Source organism: Myotis yumanensis, unplaced genomic scaffold, assembly GCF_028538775.1.
Source record: "Myotis yumanensis isolate MYYU_CA2020_CCGP unplaced genomic scaffold, mMyoYum1.0.hap1 SCAF_5, whole genome shotgun sequence".
Classification (NCBI taxonomy): Eukaryota; Metazoa; Chordata; class Mammalia; order Chiroptera; family Vespertilionidae; genus Myotis; species Myotis yumanensis.
In genome coordinates, this window is record NW_027223756.1 from 28,579,519 (window position 1) to 28,601,895 (window position 22,377).

At 40.8% G+C, this 22,377-nt stretch overlaps 1 non-coding gene across 1 annotated transcript; it reads right to left on the reverse strand.

The window, feature by feature from the left end:
• Positions 1-5,328: 5,328 nt before the first annotated feature.
• On the reverse strand, positions 5,329-5,435 carry LOC139011988 (U6 spliceosomal RNA). Its single transcript, XR_011471777.1, has one exon. It is a non-coding gene; the product is annotated as a U6 spliceosomal RNA (small nuclear RNA).
• Positions 5,436-22,377: the final 16,942 nt, after the last annotated feature.

The following is a 22,377-nucleotide window of genomic DNA, read 5'->3' on the forward strand; positions in this document are numbered from 1 at the left end:
TCGTGTCAGCATTTTGAAAAACCCTAACTTAACTGTGGTGCCATGTCACATATAGAAATTTTTTGATATTTGCAACCATAGTAAAACAAAGACTTATATTTTTGATATTTATTTACATACTTAAATGCCATTTAACAAAGAAAAATCAACCAAAAAAATGAGTTCACTTGTCACCTCTGACACGTGTGTCATAGGTTCGCCATCACTGCTCTATGGCATGGCAAGGACTGAATTAAATGTATTTATTTACTATTTATTTATTTATTTATTTGAGAAGAAAGGGAGAGAAACATACAGACAGACCCAGGGAGAGAGAAACACCAATTAGTTGCCTCCCATACATGCCCTAACTGGGAATCAATCCTGCAACCTAGATATGTGCCCTGAACAGGAATTGAACTCAAAACCTTTTGGTGTACAAGACAACACTCCAAACAACTGAGCTACCCAGCCAGGACAGAACTGAATTGAAGTTAAACATCTGTTTATATCCCTTACATTCATTGTGTGTTTCACCAGTATGAGTTCTCTGATGCTACGTAAATTGATATTCATTACTGAAGGTCATTGATTTTTTTTCCATTGATTTTTAGAGAGAGTAGAATGGAGGGATGGAGGGGAAGAAAGAGAGAGAAAGAGAGAGAGACATTGATGTGAGAATGTGAGAGAGACATTGGTTTCCTCCTGCATCCACCCCAACCAGTGCTGGGGATTGACCAGGAATGGAACCCATGACCTTTCATTGCACAGGCTGATGTGCTAATCACTGAGAAACACTATAAAGCATCTAGGAATTAACTTAATATACAAGACCTCAATGAAAAAAATATAATATGCTTTTAAAGTATAGAGATTATAAATAGAGCAACATTCTTTTTTTAAAAATATATCTTTTTATTGATTTCAGAGAGGAAAAGGACAGGGAGAGACAGAAACATCAATGATGAGAGAGAATCATTGATTGACTGCCTCCTGCACACCCCCTACTGGGGACAAAGCCTGAAACCCAAGCATGTGCCCTGACCAGGAATCGAACCATGAGCTCCTGGTTCATAGGTTGATGCTCAACTATTAAGCCACCTAGCCAGGTATAATTAGAGCACCATTCAATACTTATATGCCATTTGTTGCTATAATGTACCATCTATCCAACTTAATCCATAAATTAAAAATCATTGACATCAAAATTCCAGTTGGATTTTTAAAGCAACTAGATAAAATAAAATTTAAGAGAATTTTCAATGAATAATAAATTTACTTTATTTTAAATCAACACAATAAATAAATTGGCTCATGTGATTATGGAGGTTGAAAATTCCCAAGATCTTCAGTCTGAAGGGGCTGAGAACCTAGAGAGATGCTTATGGTGTGAGTTTAAGTCTGACTCTGAAGGCAGAAGAAAACTAATGTTCCCATATCGACAACCATCAGACAAAGGGAGTGAATTCTCTCTTGTTCATCCTTTTATTCTATTTAGACCTTCAACAGATTGGATAAGGTTCACCCACGCTGGGGAAGACAATCCTCTTTACTGACTCTACCAATTCAAATGTTAATCTCATCCTTCCACTAAACCAGCACTTTTTCTTCCTCTGCTATTACCCATCCTGGACTCAAAGGCAACCTGAAACCCAGACCTGCACACCAGCTGAAGACAAGAGTTCCAACAGAATCTTTCTCTTTGTGGTCTTGGAACCAGAAAAAAGAGAACTATAGCTCAAAGGTGGTTGTGTTGCAGGCTCTATCCTCAGTAGGTAGCATGCAGAAGACAGCCGATCAATGATTCTCTCATCATTGATGTTTCTATCTCTCTCTGCCTCTCCCTTCCTCTCTGAAATCAAATATATATATATATATATATATATATATATATATATATATATATAAACTGTGGTATATTTACACAATGGAATACTATGCAGCTGTAAAAAATGATCTCTTAACCTTTGAGACAACATGGATGACGTGAAGACTATTATACTAAGCAAAATAAGCCAACTAGAGAAAGACAAAAATCACATGATCTCACATAAATGGAATCTAAAGAAAAAATAAACTGAGGAACAAAATAGGTCCAGAGGTATGGATGCATGGAACAGAATAATAGATATCAGTAGTAGGGAAGGCCTAGGGGGTACAGAAGGAGATTAACCAAAGAACATATATGCATAATTCATGGATATAGACAATAGCATGGGGCGGATGGAGAGTGCAAAAAGGTAGAAAAGGGAGACATCTGTAATACTGTCAATAAATAAAAAGAATAATGCTGGCCTCGTAAAATGAGCTTGGGAATCTTCCCTCCTCTTGAATTTTTTGGGATAGTTTGAAAAGGATAGGTGTTATTTCTTCTTTGAATGCTTGATAAAATTCATCTGTGAAGCCATCTGGTCCAGAACTTTTGTTTGCTGGAAGTTTTTACTGCTTCAATTTAGTTAGTTGTAATCCATTTGTTCAGATTTTCTGATTCTTCTTGAATCAGTTTTGGAAGAGTATGTTTGTAGGAATTTATCCATTTTGACCAGGTCGTCTAATTTGTTGGCATTTAATTGTTTGTAATATTTTCTTACAATCCTTTGTATTTCTGTTGTGTAAGTTTTTACTTCTCTTTCATTTCTGATTTTATTTATTTATTTGGGTCCTCTCTCTTTTTTCTTTATGAGTCTCATTAAAAGTTTTTCAATCTTGTTTATCATCTCAAAGAACCAGCTCTTCAGTAATCTTTTGTATTTTTTATTCCCTATGCCATTTATTTCCATTATATTTTTTGTTATCATGAACTATTTCCAGAGATCTGACAACCTGACTCCATCCATTCAACAAGCTTTCCTGAGCTTTGCCTAAAGGGAGCTAGAGGGAGCATTAAATTCGAGAGAATCAGTATGTCCCAGTATGACAGATTTCTGCAGTTCTTGACTTGAGACCTTCCACCTCAGTTTCTTCCCCCGAAAGGTTTCTGCCTTACTCTTGCTTCTTCAGGTAAGTGAAAGGGCGAGGGCTAGGCCCTCCACCTTGCCCCAGGGTAAGGGCTACGCCCTCCACCTTGCCCCAGGGTAAGTGCTCCATCTTACCTTGGCCACGTGCTTGGCAAGGAGCTTCTTCCCGGAAGTCTAAGCCTCTGCTAGCCACACTCAGGAACAAGACACAGACTTGTGCCTGGCCAATCGGCAGAGCACAGTCCTTTCTCCTCCCCTTCCTCCAACTCCCCCTATATAACCCGTCTCCACACAGAGTTATCTCTCTCTGCTTCCTGTCGCTGCGTCGGCAAGGTGGGGGAGCCGAGCTAGCTCGAATAAAGACTCTTATGCTTTTGCATCAGACTGGCTGGCTCCCTGATGTGGTTTCTTGGGGATCCTGAAATCTGGGCATAACAGTAAGTATTGTGCAAAAATCTCTGCCTTTTCAGACCCATCCCATATCCACCCATAATGTTACTCTGGGTCCTCTAAGAAGCAAACATTGAGATGGAATTGAGCCCGGCTTGTGTTGCTCAGTGGTTGAACATTGACCTATGAACAAGGAGGTCATGATTGGATTCCAGGTCAGGGCACATGCCCGGGTTGTGGGTTTAATCCCTAGTGTGGGGTGTGAAGGAGGCAGCCAATCAATGATTCTCTCTCATCATTGATTGTGCCACGCCAGTACGGCCAAGGGTGAACCTGAGGAGGGGCGGTGAAGGATTAAAGACAGACAAAGAGAATACAGCTGGGACTTTCCGGATCTCTCATGCCTGGAAGAAGACAAAGAAAGATCCAGCCTGCAAGCCTATGTTTTATTTTATAGTCTCATTAAAACAAGGGTAGATTAACATGTATACAAATGTTCTTGTTTTGGCAACACTGGCTGCACCTTTTAGCCACTTAGGAAGGAATTAGGGAGGGCTACAATGTCAGGATGAATTATGCTAGGAGAGCTCTGCCCTCCAGGCTGGGACTTGTTTGTGGCTCTGCCACAGGTCAGTCCGAGGCTTAATCCCATAGCCGCTCCCTACAATTGATGTTCCTCTCTCCCTCTCCCTTCCCCATTGAAATCAATAAAAAAAAAATTTTTTTAAAGAATTAACCAATGAGTACATACATAAGTGGAATAACAAAACAATGTTTCTCTCTTTCCCTTCCTCTCTCTCTCAAATCAATAAAAAAAAAAGACAGTATGGCATTGACAAAAGAACAGACAAATAGATCAACAGAACAAAATAGAAAGCCCAGAAATAGACCTACACAAATAAAGCCAACTGATCTTTGACAAAGGAACCAAGGCAATTCAATGAAGAAAGGGGAATCTTTTCAGAAAATCTGGAGCAAGTGGAAATACAAATGTAAACAAAAAATAATCTAGAAACACCCTAGCCGGTTTGGTTCAGTGCATAGATCATTGGCCCAAGGAATGAAGGGTCCCAGGTTCAATTCTGGTCAAGGGCACATAGCTTGGTTGCAGGCTCAATCCCTGGCTCTGGTTGGGGCATGTAGAGAGGGCAAACAATACATGTGTCTCTGTCATATCAATGTTTCTCTGTCTCTCCCTCTCCTTTCCACTTTCTCTAAAAATCAATGGAAAATACCCTCAGGTGGGGATTAACAACAACAACAAAATCTAGACACTTACTTTATACCTGTTACAAAAATTAACTCTTAAAATGAATCAATAGATCTAAATGTAAAATGCAAAACTATAAAACTTGTAGAATACATCATAGGAGAAAATTCAGGTGACCTTAGGTTAGATGATGAATTTTGAGATATAACACCAAAAGCACAATATCAGAAAGAAAAAGTTGATGTTGGACTTTGTTAAAATTAAAAACTTCTGTTCTATAAAAATAATTTTTAAAAAATCCTCACCTAAGGATATGTTTTCATTGATTTTTATTCAGGGGTATTTTTTCCCATTGATTCTTTTAAAAATATTTTGTTATTGATTTCAGATAGGAAGAGATAGAAACATCAATGATGAGAGAAAATCACTGATCAGCTGCCTCCTTCACACACCACACAGGGGATTCAGCCCACAACCCCGGGTATATGACCTAACTGGAAATCGAACCACGATCTCCTGGTTCATATTTCAGCACTCAACCACTGAGCAACATAACACTGATTTTTTTTTTAGAAAGCATCAAAGGAAGGGAGGAAGGGGGAGAGAGAAACATCAATGTGAGAGAGACACGTCAATCGGTTGCCTCACACAAGCACCCTAACTAGGCCAGGGATAGAAACTGCAACTCAGGTATGTGCCCTTGGCCAGAAATTGAACCCGAGACCCTTTTGTGAGGGTCAATGCTCTAACCACTGAGAAATACTATCCAGGGCTAAGTGATTTTTTTTTTTTGAAAATATGGAATGCTTCACGAATTTGCGTGTCATCCTTGCGCAGGGGCCATGCTAATCTTCTCTATATCGTTCAAATTTTAGTATATGTGCTGCCGAAGCAAGCACAGGCTAAGTGATTTTGTAAAAGTGAGGAAAGAAGAGGGAGAGAGAGAGAAACATTGATGTTAGAGAGAAACATCTATTGGTTGCCTCCCGTATGCATCACAATCAGGGATTGAACCCACAACCTGGGTATGTGTCCTGACTGGGAATCAAAACACAACCTTTCAGTGTACAGGACCATATAAGTTTTCTCTCTTTACCATGATCAGCATGGCTAGAGAGCAGACGAATTCTGAGTAGGGGTGACAGGAGATTGAGAAAAAGAAAGAGACAGACACAGAGACAGTAGGGAAAGTTGGGACCAGGTGGGATGCTGCCCTCTGATGGAGAGACAGTGACCGAGAGCTAGTGCAGCACATTTATTAACTACAGCATGATACCAAGAAGTTTTACTAGAGTTTAAGACAAAGGAAATTATGTGAAATCATGATTAAGGATCAAGCTGCAATTCTTCATTCTTGTGGCTTCTTTGTAATTGTCACTCCTGGCTAAGCCTGGATAATTTCATCCATTTCTGGTGCCTGGCTGAATTTAAATAATGAAAACCAACCCCTGGCGCCTGAGCTAAAGGTCAGCCCAACAACATACCTGCCTCTGGCAAGGTATGTTTCCAGAACATGGCTCTGCCAAAGCCACTGGACTCAGCTGACAACCAGCTCATGCACCTTCCCAGGCACTCTCTACATCTCCCCCTTTTTTTTTATTTTTATTTATTTTTATTTTTATTTTAAATAATTTTTTAAATATATTTTATTGATTTTTTACAGAGAGGAAGGGAGAAGGATAGAGAGTCAGAAACATTGATGAGAGAGAAACATCAATCAGCTGCCTCCTGCACACCCCCTATTGGGGATGTGCCCGCAACCAAGGTACATGCCCTTGACCACGAACCTGGGACCCTTCAGTCCGCAGACCAACGCTCTATCCACTGAGCCAAACCGGTCAGGGCTATTTTTAAATGTAGTTTATGGACATCTAATTGGAGCCTTAGTACTTGAGATTGCAGGAGCTTGCTGCTGACTGAAAGAAAGCAGGATAAAATCAGTGGTACACAAAGGAATCCTATTAGGTACCAGGCAGTGTGTTTTAACATTTTCCATGGATTAAATCCTTTAAAATCATCCAGCAATTCTTTTGCCAGTTTCACAGAATATATAATCTCATCATGACTATTCTGAATGGCTTGCACATGTTTGAGTAGCCACACTAGGTCTATACTGATATTATTATGATGCCATATTCCCTGTAGGTGCATCTTGATTTTACTGCAGTCCCATAGAGAACTGTTATAGTGGGCTGAAGTCACACAAATATATGTAAAAACAGCATGACATTGCAGTTGCTGTCTAATCTTGACACTTTCTAATTTATTACCCAGTCCTATTACTACAACTTCCAAAGCATTTAACTTTGTTTTTAACTTTTTGTCTATATCTTCTTGATCATGAAGTACAGTTGCGGTGTTCTGAGCCAATTCATTAACAAACTTCGCATTCTGGATGCTTTGGGTCAATGCAAGAGACACAGTCACAGCAGATGCGATAACAGTAACTAGGGTAACAAAACCAAAAATAATAAGTCCCAAAGCATGCTTTTCCAGGGACAGCTGATTGTGTAATTCCTGCAATGCCTGAAGGCCCACATCCTGATACCATTTTCCTGGAAATGGTATCATAATAAAAGATACCATTATCATAATAAAAGATACCATTATTATGCTTTCCTAGGAAGCATAATAAAAGAAGGTTGCTTTAAAATTAATATATCTTCATTCAGATTATGCCTCGAAACACAGTTGATAAGGTTACAGTGATGGCATTGGACAGTATAATGGGTGTCTAATCTGGTGATGTTCACATTTCCAGTCACCAATACATATGGGGGCTGGACACAGGCTCATAAGCCATAGCAAGGGCTTGATGAACATGCTCCTTTAATATCAGCTAAGGAAGAGCCAGTAAAATTAAGAAAGTCAAGGGCAGCGGCTAAATGCCAAAGATCTTTCTGTAAATTTCCTGTTTTCATGGTCAGGGCGTTACCCACAAACCCTCCTGGTGACATAGGCTCCTGATGGGGACGTTTAGCAACAAGTCTGTGATATCAATCCAATACATACAAGTCAGAGCCAGAAATATTATGTCTCATTGGTACTGGGTTGGCACAATCTTGCCATTGAGGAAATGCTCCCAGCTCAATAGTGGTGCTATCAGGACAGTAGGGAAGTGGGGGATACTTATCAGACAGCCCTAACCATCTATACTGCCCTAACCGGTTTGGCTCAATGGATAGAGCGTCGGCCTGCAGACTGAAGGGTTGTACTAATAAAAGGGTAATGTGCTAATTAGAGCAGACGTCTTCCGGATGTTTTTCCAGACAAAGCTTCCGTGGCTGCGAAGGGCCGAGGCTCAGGCTAGCAGTGGCAGCAGCAGCGGGGTAATGGAGGTTGCACCTTCCCCTGATCCACCAGGTTGCTTCCCGCAGAGAGAGGCCAGACTGCAGCTTAGGCCGGGGGCCGAGGCAGAGGAGGTTAGGGGCAATCAGTGCGGCAGGGGAGCAAGTTAGGGGCTATCACACCAGCAGGGGGTTAAGGTAGGGGCGATTAGGCTGGCAGGCAGAGGCAGTTAGGGGCGATCAGGCAGGCAGGCGAGCGGTTAGGAGCCAGTGGTCCTGGATTGTGAGAGGGACTGCCCCCCTCCTATGCACAAATTTCATGCACTGGGCCTCTAGTTATAAGTATAATCACCTTGGGAAGAAGGAGTTATGTGTTTGCTGGAGCTACCCCTGACCATATTGGTGTTGTTAGTAAACACTGGCACTGATTCCCTGGTCCAGGTGGCTGGATTGACCACAGGGGGGTCTGGAACTTATGTTCAGTAAGTTTCTGCTGCAGCCATACTTATCTGGCAGCTGACAAGTGCCATCATAGCAACAAAAAGGGTGGAGGGGGTTACCTGAACCCCCTGTTCTTTCACCACTTGTTGAGCATTGATGGTTGATGGTCAGTTTCTTCAGTTGACCCCATGTGGGAACACTAGCTTCTTGGGTGGCCTTGGTCACCTGCCTTCTGCTTTCTTCCTTCTTCAGGGTTGGTGGCTGAACTGGCATCATCATGGGTGGTGTGATCTTCAGCTTCTTGAAAGGCAGGATGAGCTGTTCTCCCAGGTCCATGGTTGTGACATACCGCTTGCTCTGGCACCAAGATGGGGTTAGAAACGCCTTCTGGAAAGATACAAACATGGCCTCTTCACCACATCATTACTGGATCTGACCCTCTCTACTGCCCTGTTTATAAATCCTTCCATTGCGCCATACCTATGCCATGGCACCAGAAGCTTGATACCTCTCGGCCACTGTGTGACCCTCATTGTCACAATTTTAAAAAGTTAAAGTGTAAAGAGCATGGCCGTAACCAGTTTGGCTCAGTGGATAGAGTATTGGCCTGCGGACTGAAAGGTCCCAGGTTCGATTCCGGTCAAGTGCATGTACCTTGGTTGTGGGCACATACCCAATGAGGGGTGTGCAGGAGGCAACTGATCGATGTTTCTAACTCTCTATCCCTCTTCCCTCTGTAAAAAATCAATAAAATATATATTTTTTTAAAAAGTGTAAAGAGCATGATTTAACTGATTTTGTGAAGTAGAATAGTATTTATCTGCCCCCTTTTGTTTTTGTAACTGAGTCTTCAAGGTTCGATTGGCTCTTTCTACAATTGCCTGTCCCTGGTGACTATAGGCAATTCCTGTTTTATGCATTATTTGATCTTGCTTGCAAAACTGCTGAAAGGAGGAGCTAGTATAGGCAGGTCCATTATCTTTTTTTATTTCTAGGGGCCCTCCCATGACTGGAAAAGTAGCTAGGCAGTGGTTAATCACATGCTTTGCACTTTCCTTCATGAGAGAGAAAAGAAACATTCGAGGCATTTCAGAGCCTATTGGAATGATGTAAAGCCAATTCTAGATCACAGAAAGTTTCTTAAAATTCAAACCCTTGAAGGATTGTCAAACTTGATTTTACCAAAAGATTATATATTAAAGTGTATTAGACAGGAACATAGGCTAGCAAGCTTCAGTTCCTATGATTAAAAGATGTGTTTTTATTTATTTACTAGAGGTCCGGTGCACAAAAATTTGTGCACTCAGGGGGGTCCCTCAGCCTAGCCTGTGCCCTCTTGCTGTCTGGGACCCCTTGGGGGATGTCCACCTGCTGGCTTAGGCCCAGTCCCCAGGGGATCAAGCCTAAGATGGCAGTCAGACATCCCTCTGGCAGCCCAGGAGCCCTAGGGGGATGTCCACTTGCCAGTGGGGAGCAGGCCTGCAGATGTCCTGCAGTTGGACATCCTTAGCACTGCTGAGGAGGCGGGAGAGTCTCCCGCCACCACCACTGTGCTGGTAGCAGTCAGCCTGGCTTGTGGCTGAGCAGAGCTCCCCCTATGGGAGCACACTGACCACCAAGGGGCAGCTCCTGCATTGAGCATCTGCCCCCTGGTGGTCAGTGTGTGTCATAGTGACCAGTCATTCCCAGTTGTTCTGCTGTTAGGGTCAATTTGCATATTACCTTTTTATTATATAGGATAGAGGCCTGGTGCACGGGTGGGGGCCAGCTGGTTTGCCCTGATGGGTGTCCCGGATTAGGGTAGGGGTCCCGCTGGGGTGCCGGGCCAGCCCCTCAGCCCCTCACCCAGGCTGGCCCGGCACCCCAGCGGGACCCCCACCCTGATCCAGGACACCCTGGGTGGAGGTCCCCACTAGGGTGCCTGGCCAGCCTGGGTGGGGGAGTCCCGCTGGATGCCTGGCCAGCCTGGGTGAGGGGCTGATGGCCGTTTTCAGGCTGGCCACATCTCCCAGCAACCCAAGCTCCCAGTCTCTCCTTTTTTTTCTGGGATTTATTTATCTTCTATAATTGAAACTTTGTAGCCTTGAACGGAGCTGAGGGCTGGCCAGGGCTGGCAGGAAGCTTAGCTTCCTCCATCACCGGGGCAACCCAAGCCTCCTCTCGCTCCAGCTCCGTGGCCGCTGCCATCTTAGTTGGGTTAATTTGCATACTCGTTTCTGATTGGCTGGTGGGTATGGCTTTGTGGGCGTGGTTTGAGTGTAGCAGAGGGATGGTTAATTTGCATGTTTCTCTTTCATTATATAGGATTTATTTATTAAATAACTGATTAATATAACATAACTATTTTACTAGAAAAGAACTAACCAACTTCATTTGTCCTTGGATGTGGACAGCAAATGACACTAATTGGATTTCTGCTATCAATCTTCCTAAATATTTTGACATAAGTTATTTAACCTTTGTTTAGGGAGGCAAAATACAAAAACCTTATTTTTTCTTGATAACCAAAAGGTAAACAGTTAATATTTCTTAGATTAACATTTATGAACACACTTTAAATGTACTTTTACTTTCAAGAAAATATACCTTTAACAAAGTACAAGAGACCTTCTGTAATAAAAGCTAAGAGCAGGTGAATTAAAACTTGTCTAGCAATTAATGTTTCAGTATTTTATGTTATTTTAAAATATTTAGATGTTTATTATTTAATCTAGCAATGCTCTAAAGTCTTCAAGCTAATAAAAACCTTGGAAAATTATGTATGGGCACATGAGGCTGGAGAAAAGGCAGGGGGAGAAGGGCGCAGGTCTTACAGCCTGTTCCCAGGCCTGTAGCCACTTGGATTTAAAACTGCCAGATTTTCCTTAGAGATAACATGCTAAGGTTACTGCTGTGGCTTCAACTTCTTTCACAGCCTAGAAAAGCTGGTTTCTGGTGGCACAGTGGCCCAAGGGCTGGTTGGAGCCTGAGAGAGGCTGAGATTGTAAATTGTCATCTTGGCTGATCCCTTAGATTCTCCCCCTGGTTTCATAGGGAGGGAAAGGCAGGACAAGGTATTTTATTTTATTTTTTATTGGTTTTTTGTTTTGTTTTGTTTTTTGTCTGCCCTTATTTCTTTTTAGGCTTTTTTATTTTTACAGGGAGAAGGGTGACTGGCCCATTCCTCTAACAGAGAGCACAGTCAGTCTCCTCTTGAGTGACTGGACTTTTATTATTAATATATTTTTAATTATTACTGAAAGGCTTTATCACAAATTCTTCATTTTAGTTATATCTATTTATTATATCTTAAAAACCTTGAGATTTTAAAGCCAATTATTACTTAAAGTACTTTCTTGACCAATTTTGTACCTCCTTATGTTAATTACCAGTATATTATAGTGATCTAATTTAGTTCAAAAATATTTCTTTTTGGAAGAGAGAATAAATTTTTGCATCACCTCAGGGCCCTCGGGGTGCCACAAAGCTGTCTCTCGGTTAAATTCTTGAAATATTATATTTGGAAAAGCTATCAAATATATCCAATTTAAAGATTAAAACTTAAACTGGTTTTAATATTAAAGATTTAGTCTTGACCACAGAATTAATTATTTTCAACTTGGCCATTAAATTTTTATATTTTAATAATTCTACAATATACTTTGAATTGTAAAAAAATGCTGGGAGGACACGCCTACCGCCCATCCATTCCCATGCTTCATGTCCCCAGGGTTGGCCTACGCGGGTTTGTGTTGTCAAAGGCAGGCTTGGAATTAGCTGGCCTTTGTTTAAACTTTCCTGGGTTGCAATTTTCACAAATTTTACACTTTCAAATTAATCTTAGAATCTTAAAATTTTAACACAGCACATCAAAATCATAAATCAGAGAAAAGCAAATTAAAATTACAATACAGACACACAGACAGAAATCTCACTAGCTAAGAGTTTCTGGTGGCTTGGGAGGGGAAAAAAAGGTCCTTAAGATAAAGAATTCTTGGCAGCTGCTGGAAAATTCCTTAAATCCTTTCTACGCGGTTGAGACTCCAGCAAAAAGAAATATGAAGTCGCTTTCACTTTCAGATGAGCGCCTGCATCCAGCTGTAAAGGCTGGGTGAGCCGAACCGGTTTGGCTCAGTGGATAGAGCGTCAGCCTGCAGACTCAAGGGTCCCAGGTTCGATTCCGGTCAAGGGCATGTACCTGGGGTGCGGGCACATCCCTACTGGGGGCTGTGCAGGAGGCAGCTGATCGATCTCTCTCATTGATGTTTCTAACTCTTTATCCCTCTCCCTTCTTCTCTGTAAAAATTCAATAAAATATATTTAAAAAAAAAAAAAAAAGGCTGGGTGGCTGCAAGCAAAACCTTTATCATCCGAGTCACCCCAATCATGGTGACGCTTGTCCCGCTCCACCTCAAACTCTAGCTCCCACTCATAATTATAAGGTAAATCTTTATTAGGTGGGCTTTTGACTGCGGTGACAGGAGCAGAGGGCAGAGGAGGAGGTGGTGCAGAGGGGGGAAGTGGTGTTTTAAGAGAATGGTGTTTTATTCAGGGTCTCAGGAAAGAGATCTCTACTCTCAGATGCTTAAAACTATGCTTAAAGCTTGAGGATACTCTGTTAAGCATAGTCAAATTCTTGATTTCTCAATTTTGTTAATGAAACTTGCCCTTGGTTTCCTGAAGAGGGAACTGTCAACTTTCAAACCTGGGAAAAGTTTGGGAAGAAGTTGCGTGACGGATACACAGCAGAAGGTTCCTATTCTTACATTCACAGTATGGTCTTTAACTCATGACTGCCTTGATCCAGCGCAGAAGAGTTTAATAATGTCTAAGCAGGGTGTGGCCACGGCTTTACAGGCTGCAGTGGAAGGGTGTGAATCTCTAAAAACACCACTTCTGCCCGAACCTGTTTGGCTCAGTGGATAGAGCATCGGCCTAAGGAACTGAAGGGTCCCAAGTTCGATTCTGGTCAAGGGCATGTACCTGGGTTGCGGGCACATCCCCAGTACGGGGCGTGCAGGAGGCAGCTGATCAATGTTTCTAACTATCCCTCTCTCTTCCTCTCTGTAAAAAATCAATAAAATATATAGGGTGTCTCAAAATTCACGCAAGAAGTAATTTTGATTACAAAAACACAGGTTTATAGTTAAAAATTGTAAATTTTTTATTGATTCATAAAGTATATAGTATAGGGTTATGTATGGAATAGCACATTGGGTAAATGGCCTCCACGGCTTTGCTGGCACATTTGCAAAGCCGTGGTCTTCATTGGTCTTCATTGTCCCTGCTCCTGGGCCATAATTGGTACTTGGTAATGCTTATCAAATTGAAGGGATTGAAAGCAAAGGGCAACAAATATTAGAATCTGAGTCAGTAAACCAAGTAAAATTAGGCTTTTATTTTTGTTGTTGTTGTTGTTAATGCTCACGCAAAATTCAAATCTTGCATGAATTTTGGGACACCCTATATATTTTTTAAAATGCTAAGATGATAATACCAAATATTAACAAAGGTGTGTTGCCGAACCGGTTTGGCTCAGTGGATAGAGCATCTGCCTGCGGACTCAACGTCCCGGGCTCGATTCCGACAAGGGCATGTACCCTGCTTGCCGGCACATCCCCAGTGGGGGGTGTGCAGGAGGCAGATGATTGATGTTTCTCTCTCATCGATGTTTCTAACTCTCTATCCCTCTCCCTTCTTCTGTGTAAAAAATCAATAGAATATATTTTTAAAAAAACAAAAAAACAAAGGTGTGGAGCAACAGGAATTTTCATTCATTGTTGGTGGGAATAAAAAATGGTACATCATGCCCTGACCAGTTTGGCTCAGTGGATGGAGTGTCCGCCTGCGGACTCAGAGTCCCAGGTTCGATTCCAGTCAAGGGCATGTACCTTGGTTTCGGGCACATCCCCAGTGGGGAGTGTGCAGGAGGCAACTGATCGATGTTTCTCTCTCATCGATGTTTCTAACTCTCTATCCTTCTCCCTTCCTCTCTGTAAAAAATCAATTAAAAAAATATATATATATATTTTAAAAAATGGTACATCCACATTGTAAAACATCTTGACAATTATTTAGAAAACTAAATATGGTTATCATATGATTCAGCAATTGTGCTTCTAGGTATTTATCTAAATTGAGCGGAAAACTATGTCCACAAAAAAACACTACATACAAATATGTATAGCTGTTTTATTCATAATTGCCCAAAACTGAAAGCAATATGTCCTTCAATAGATGGATAAACAAGGTATAGTACATTGATAGAATAGAATATTATGAGTGACAAAGAAATGAGCTATTAAGCCATAAAAAGATATGGAGAAAACTTAAATGTACATTGCTAAGTCAAAGAAGCCAACTGAAAAGGCTACAGTCCTGGCCAGTATGTTCAGTGGTTGGAGCATCTGCCCAGCTCACACACTCAGGGGTCTTAAGTTTTATTCCCAGTCAAGAGCACATACCTGGGTTGCAGGTTTGATCCCATGCCCCAGTTGAGGCAACCAGTTGATGTATCTCTCTCACATCAATGTTCCTCCCTCCGTCTCTCCCTCCCTCCCTCCCACTCTCAAAATGTCAATGGACTAGGATGGAGCAGAGGGAGTGGAGTGGGTCAATGGGAAAAAGGGGGACATATGTAATCCTTCCAACAATAAAGATAAACTAAAAAAATTTTAAATCAATGGAAAAACATCCTTAAGTGAGGATTTAAAAAATAGAGAGAAAAAACTACATATTATATGATTCCAATTATGGATGCAATAAAAAGATGAGTGATTACCAGAAGTTCAATTTGGCGTGAGGATAGGATTAATAGGTAGAGCACAGCATTTTTTAGAGCAATGAAACTATTGTGTATGATATTCTAACAGTGGAAACATGATATTATGCATTTGTCAAAAACCTCAGAACTGTAAAACCCTAATATAAACTATGGATTTTAGTTAATAATAATGTATCAGTATTGGCTAATCAATTATAACAAATGTACCATACTAATGAAAGATGTTAATAAAAGAAAGTTGCAGGTGTGGGAAGAGAGGGCATATAGGTAATCTCTATATTATCCAAAGAAATCTTCTATAAAACCTAAAACTGCTCTAAAAATAACTTCTATTTTTAAATAGCATCAACAGCCCTGACTGATGCGGCTCCTTGGTTAGAGCGCACTGAAGGGTTGAGAATTTGATTCCTAATCAAGGGCACATACTAGTACTTGGGTTTCAGGTTTGACCAAATTCATGTGTCTCTTATATCGATGGTCTTCTCTTTCTCTCTCTCTCTCTTTCTCTCTCTCTCTCTCTCTCTCTTTCTCCTTTCTGCCCCTCTCTCCCTTCTTTCTTCCCTCCCTTTTCATGCTCCCAATCTCTCTAAAAATATCCTCCAGTGAGGATATAAAACAAACAAACAAAAAAAGAGCATCAACTTCAAACAAACAAAAAAAGAGCATCAACTTCAATTATTAATATTAGGCAAAAAATAGGTAATATGTTAGCAAACAAAATCCAATAACACATAAAAATAAGATATCAAAACTAAGTGGAATTTATCCCACATATGTAAAAATGAAATATTAGAAATTGCATTAGTATAATTCACCAAATCAATAGCTCTCAGAAGAAAAGTCATAATTCTTTCTACATGTGATAAAAGGTACTTCAATAATATTCAACAATAATATTCCAGGTATTTTAAAAAATCAAAATAGGAACTGATGGCTATATCTCTAACCTAGTTAAGTATATGTCCATTACATTACACTTATATTTTTTCATATTTCATATATATATATATATATATATATATATATATATATATATACATGTTAGGGACTCATCTTACTTAATAGGGAAACAATAAAGTTCAGGAACAAGGCTTTCTATTTCTACCACTATTTAACATTACATTGGAGGAATTATTCAATGCAATCAGAGAAAGAAAAACATACAAGTATATAAATTGGAAAAGTACAAAACAGCTCGTAAGGTACCAGGACAAAATTTATACACAAATATCAACAATCTTCATATCCATAAACAATAGCAAGTTACTTATGAAACATAAGATCCTACTTATAAAAAAATAGATAAATTCTTAAAAGTTATCAAGAAATGTGCAAAAAAATCTCAAGTATGGAAAAATTTAATGCACTTCTGAAAAATACAAGAGTCAATTTGAACAACTGGAAAACATTTCTTGTTTGGGTATATATCCAAAAGAATTGAAAGCAGGATCGTGACAAGATATTTGTGCACCCATCTTCATAGCAGTACATCTACAATGGCCAAGTGGTGGATTTTCCATCAATACATGAATAAACAAAATATGATATATAGATATTTTAGTCTATGGTATATACAGAGTATTATTCAGCCTTAAGAAGGAAAAAAATCCTGTCTCATGCTACAACATGGATTAACCTTGAGCATATTATGCTAAGTGAAATATACAAGTCACAAAAAGACAAATACTGTATGATTCCACTTGTTACTAATATGAGGTGCCTAGAGTACCCCAAGTTCATAGAGACAGAAAGTATAATGGTGATTGCTAGGGACTGGGTGGGGGTTATTATTTAATAGATATAGAATTTCACTTTGCATTGATGAAAAGAGTTCTGGAGCTAGGTAGTGGTGATAGTTGCATGACAATGTTAATATACTTAAGACTACTGACTGTACTTTTTTTTTTTTTAAATATTTTTTTTTTATATATATATTTTATTGATATTTTACAGAGAGGAAGGGAGAGAGATAGAGAGTTAGAAACATCGATGAGAGAGAAACATCGATCAGCTGCCTCCTGCACATCTCCTACTGGGGATGTGCCCGCAACCCAGGTACATGCCCTTGACCGGAATCGAACCTGGGACCTTTCAGTCCACAGGCCGACGCTCTATCCACTGAGCCAAACCGGTTTTGGCGTACTGACTGTACTTTTAAAAATGGTACTTTTAAAAATGATAAATTTAATGTTGTGCATATTTCACCACAATTAAAAACTTTTTAAGAAAAAATAATAAGCCCTACCTGCTTTGGCTCACTGGATATAGCATCAGCCTGTGAACTGAAGGGTCCCGGGTTTGATTCAGGTCAAGGGCACACAGCTGGGTTGTGGGCTCAATCCCCAGTAGGGGACGTGCAGGAGGCAGCTGATCAATGATTCTCTCTCATCATTGATGTTTCTATCTCTTTATCCCTCTCCCTTCCTCTCTGAAATCAATAAAAATATATTTTAAAAAAGAAAAAAATAATGAGCTGACTTCCAGATTCCCATGAAATAATGCCAACCACCTAAATTTGATTTTTTTCCACCCATCCTAAAAACAAACAAAAAATAAAGCTAATAAAACCTCCTATGGCTACAGCATAATTTGGAGACAGAGAATATTATATCATCCTATCTAATAAAAGAGAAACATGGTAATTAGCCATACCTCCGCTACCCTTCCCATTGGCTAATCAGGGAGATATGCAAATTAACTACCAACCAAGATGGCGGCCAGAAGCCAGGCAGCAGACGCAAACAGGGAGGCTTGCTTGCTCCAGTGACAGAGGAAGCCAGGTTCCCCGCCTGCCTTGCCGGCCTCTGAGCTGCAACTATAAGCAACATTGTAACAAATATAGAAGCTAAACAAACCCCAGAAACCTGCTTTAGTCAGCCAGGCTTCAGCCAGCCAGACCACAACATTGTTTCAAATACAGAAGGTAAACAAAGGCCAGAAACCTGCTTTCAGCAGCCGAGCCCTCAGAGCTAAAGCTGGCCCAGAATAAAAAAAAGAAAAGAAAAGAAGGAGCGGTTGGGAGCTTCAGTCACCCGGCAGCCTGAAAACAGCCCTCAGCCCCTCAGCCAGACTGGCCAGGCACCCCAGTGGGGACCCCCACCCTGATCCAGGACACCCTTCAGGGAAAACCAGTCGGCCCCCACCCATGCACCAGACCTCTATCCTATATAGTAAAAGGGTAATATGCCTCCCAGCACCGGGATCAGCGGAGCAGCGAGGCCTCCCGGCACCGGGATCAGCGTGACAGGGGGCAGCACCCAAACCCCCTGATCGCCCTGCAGCTCTGTGTGTGACAGGGTGCTGCGCCCTAATCCCCTGATCAGCCCTGCTCTGTGTGTGACAGGGTGCGGCGCCCCAACCCCCCCCATGGGCCCTGCTCTGTGTGTGACGGGGTAGAGCCATAACCTCCCCATCGGCCCTGCCCTGAGTGTGACTGGGGGAGCTCCCCAACCCCCTGATCGGCCCTGCTCTGTGTGTGACAGGGTGCGGCGCCCCAACCCCCCTGATGGGCCCTGCTCTGTGTGTGACAGGGGGTGGCGCCGCAACTTCCCTATCACCCCTGCCTTGAGTGTGACAGGGGGCGGCGCCCCAACTCCCCAATCGGCCCTGCTCTGAGCCCGACCAGGGGCTGCACGTAGAGATTGGGCCTGCCCTCTGCCACCCAGGAGCAGGCCTAAGCCAGCAGGTCGTTATCTCCCGAGGGGTCCCAGACTGTGAGAGGACACAGGACGGGCTGAGGGACCTCCTCTCCCGCCCCCCCCCAAGTGCACAAATTTTTGTGCACCGGGCCTCTAGTTTTACATATAAACAGTTAAGTATATATCCCAGACCAGCAGATCTAGTTTCAAAGCCATGCTATACAAGAGATCCCAAGATGATGTAGGAAACACTTGAGATTAGCTCTGGCCACTGTGGCCCACTTGGTTGGAGCATCCTCCTGTATACCAAAAGGTTGTGGGTTTGATCCTGGTCCCGATCTCTCTCCTCTCTCTCCTCTCTCTCCTCTCTCTCCTCTCTCTCCTCTCTCCTCTCTCCTCTCTCTTCTCTCTCCTCTCTTCTCTTCTCTTCACTTCTCTCTCTCTCTCTCTCTCTCTCTCTCTCTCTCTCTCTCGTCTCCTACTTAGCAGCAGGAGCCTAGTAAGAATGGAAGACAGATAAAATCAGCACCAGAAACAGAGAGCCCGTGCTTGAGTGCTACAAAATCAGAACACATATCAACTTGGGTTCCATCCCAAAAAAGTGCCTTCTAGTTGGAAAAAAATGCACTTCATTCTAGCACCCAACTGCCTGCTTCATTTGCAATTGCTGGAACTGGAAAATAAAGACACTTCAAAGTGAACAGAAAATAGCAACATAATATTATATAAAGATAACAAAAAAAAAATGAGAATAACTATTTTTAAAACTAACCATGAAACAGGAAAACTGGAACACACACTCCAGCCTGGATTAAATAACCTTAAACAGTCATTTGGTGATATGAAAAAATACTGTAAATAAAATTTTAAAAACCACAAAGATCAAAGACAACAATTTGTCAAATCAGGAGAAACTAAAGAAAAAGACAAATCATCTCGGGACAAAAAAGGAGTAAACTATAAGATGTCCATGAGGAAGAAAGTTTATTTAAAATATAATCACTGAAGAGATCTTACTTAAAATATAATCACTGTTGTTGAGGAAAGATATTAAAATAGCCAGGAAAATGAAAATAAAATCAAGAAACAGGAAGAAGGATCAGAAAGAAAGTGCTAGATACAGAGAAGGTCCAACATATATTATATAGTCCCTGAAGAAGAAAAACAATATAATGGAACAAATGTAATATTCAAAATTATAATAATTTTATTTCTGGAAATAAAATTTGAAACTACACATTAAAAGAGTCTTCCATGAACCTAGGAAAATTGATATGGAATGGTCAACTCTGAGATATATCTTAGAAAACCAATTAGATTTGAAAGAAAAATCCTCTAGGCCTTGGACAAAAAGACCAAATCATTTATGAAAGAAAATCAGGTTGGTATCAAGTTCCAACAACAACATAGAAAGGCAGCAAAAATGCTTTTAATAATCCTCACCTGAGAATATTTTTCCATTGATTTTTTTTTAGAGAGAGTGGAAAGGAGAAAGGAGGAGGGAAGGAGAGAGAGACAGAGAGAAACATCGATGTGAGAGAGACATATCCACTGGTTGCCTCCAGCACACACCCCCGACACGAGCAAAGAGCAAACCTGCAACCCAGGTACATGCCCCAGACCAGGAATCAAGCCCTGGACCCATCTCTAATCACTGAGTAAAACCAGCCAGGGCAACAAAAATGTTTTTAAAAACTCAAGGAAAATAAATGTGAATCAAGATTTTAAATCCAGGCAATCCATCCTTTAAATTCCAAGGCTATAGAAAATCAGTTTCAAATATGCAAGAACTAGCCCAGAAATAAATCCTCACTTATATGGTCAATTAATCTATGACAAAAGAGGCAAGGATATACAGTGGGGTAAAGACAGCCTCTTCAATAAGTGATGGTGGGAAAACTAGAAAGATATATGAAAAAAAAGATAGAAATTGAACCACTTTCTTATCCTATCTAATAATAGACAAAAATTGAAATTGACTGTGCCTTCGCTACGCCTCCCATTGGCTAATCAGCGAGATATGCAAATTAACCACCAACAAAGATGGCGGTTCATTTGCATACATAGGCGTAAAGCAGCGGAGCGAAGACTGAAGGTGGCTCTGGCCACCGGAGCCACGAGGGGCTTGGAGGCGCCTCCAGCCGGAGCAAAGGCCTGGGTCCCGGGTGCTGGAGGAAAACCGGTGCCGGCAGCCAAGGGAAGGGAAGGCCTATTGCACGAATCTTTTTGTGCAACAGGCCTCTAGTACCATATAAAAAAAATAAACTCAAAACTCATTTAGGACTTAAAAGTAAGACCTAAAACCATCAAAATCCTAGAAAAAAAAACATAGGCAATCAACTCTCTGCAATCTATCTTAGCAGTATCTTTTTGGATATGTCTCCTTAGGCAAGGGCAACAAAAATAAGCAAATGGGACCACATCAAACTAAAAAGTTTTTGCACAGAGAAGGAAACTATTAACAAAGCAAAAGGACAGCCTAATAAATGGGAGAAGATATTTCCAAATGATCTATCAACAAAGGGTTAATATCCAAAATATATTAAAAACTCATACAACTTAACACAAAAACAAACAAACACACACATACAGACAACAACAAAAAAAACAATTCAACTAGAAAATGTACAAAGGACTTGAATAGACATTTCTCCAAAGAGAACATACAGATGGCCGAAAAGCATGAAAACATGCTCAACATCACTACCCATCAGCAATTATGCAAATTAAAACTACAGTGAGATACCACCTCACACCTGTCAGAATGGCTATCATCAATAAATCAATAGGTGCTCTCCCTCCCTGGAGCACGCTGGTCCTTTCCCCTCCTCCTCCTCTTCCCCTTAGGCCCCTTACCTTTACTCTTCTCTCCCTTAAGCTCCAAGGGGCCCCTTTTTTTTGCCTCTGTAACTTATTTCCTGAGCCCATTTCTTCTACCACTCACTTCTACCTCTGTGGCTTTCTAAGTAAACTTTCTTACAGTTTGAAAATAAATAAACAAACAAACAAGTGCTGGCAAGGACATGTAGAAAAGGAAACTCATACATTGTTGGTTGGATTATAAATTGGTGCAGCCCTATGGAAAACAGTATGGCTATTCCTCAAAATATTAAAATGGAGCTGCCATACAATCCAACAATCCCACTTCTGGGTACTTATCCATGAAAACAAAAACACTAATTCGAAAAGATATATGCACCTGTGTTCATTGTTGCATTATTTTTAATAGCCAAGATATGGAAGCAACCTAGATGAATAGATAAGGGAGATGTGGTACATATATACAATGGAATATAACTCAGCAATAAAAAAAAATGTTTTTTAAAAGAATTAAATCTTATCATTCACAACATGGATGGACCTTTGAGGATATTATGTAAGTGAGATAAGTCGGACAGAGAAAGATGAATGCCATATGATTTCACTTATAGGTGGAATAAAAAACACCACCATCACCAAAACAAATGAATAAACAAAACAGAGCCATAGATATAGAGAACAAGCTGATGATTGCCAAAGGAGGGAGAGGTGGGGGCATGATAAAATTAATGAATTAATTTTTTAAAACTCCTGTCCCAGAATTGTACTAAAAACAAAAACCAAGAGCAGAGGGTAGTAATTAATGGATGGAAAATTAGTAAGAGAAACTTGATTAGATATTAAGGGGGAAGGGAAAGAGACTAAATAAATACATAAATATTCAAGAACTCAA